The 804-nt window shown below is 38.1% G+C and overlaps 1 pseudogene; it reads left to right on the forward strand.

Moving 5' to 3' along the window:
* The first annotated feature begins 260 nt into the window (after window positions 1-260).
* LOC136120165 (large ribosomal subunit protein eL33 pseudogene) lies at window positions 261-593 on the forward strand (annotated as a pseudogene).
* The last annotated feature ends 211 nt before the right edge of the window (window positions 594-804 follow it).

The raw sequence follows: 804 nt of genomic DNA on the forward strand, positions 1-804 counted from the left end.
TTGACAAGCAAATTTTCTCTTTATAGAATTACACATGGAAAGAAGGAACAATAGAATTAGAATATCTGCATCTTGCAATCTCTAATGAATTCATCTAGTCAATGATCATCAGTGGCTACTAACATCACAAAGAACACAATTGGACTTTCTGTACCACCTGATAGAAGTACACACAACACAACTCACAAAATTGTCCTGGAGCTCAGTCATCTTGGAACCGGTGGAGACCTGCTGGGAACAGGACTTCTAAAGCAACAAATATGTCTGCAAGGCTGTGGTCCAAGGCCATTTTTGCTGGCTATAAGTGGGGTCTATGGAACCAGAGGGAACACACAACTCTCTTGAAAACTGAAGATGTATATGCTCCAGATGAAACTGAATTCTATCTAGGCAAGAGATGTGCTAATGTATACAAAGCAAAGAACAACACAGTAACTCCTGGTGGAAAGACTAACAAAACCAGAGTAATCTGAGGAAAGATAACTCATGTTCATGGAAACACTGGCATGGTTTGTTCCAAATTCCGAAGCAATCTTCCTGCTAAGGCTATTGGACACAGAATCCATGTGATGCTGTACCCTTCAAGGACTTAAACTTATTGAAAGTAAATAAATAAAAGTGTGGATTTGTTCTCTTGTAAAAAACTAAAAAACAATTGTTGGAAATGAAAAAGCCAATGTCAATCAGGTTTTCATTAGATCCAATTTACAGGAAACTTAAAGGACAGAGGAACATGTTAAATGACAAGACCAGGATGCAAACTCCAGTGGACAATGGAAACTATGGGAAATACAATCCAATTTC

The sequence above is a fragment of the Phocoena phocoena genome, chromosome 3, assembly GCF_963924675.1.
Source record: "Phocoena phocoena chromosome 3, mPhoPho1.1, whole genome shotgun sequence".
Taxonomy (NCBI): Eukaryota; Metazoa; Chordata; class Mammalia; order Artiodactyla; family Phocoenidae; genus Phocoena; species Phocoena phocoena.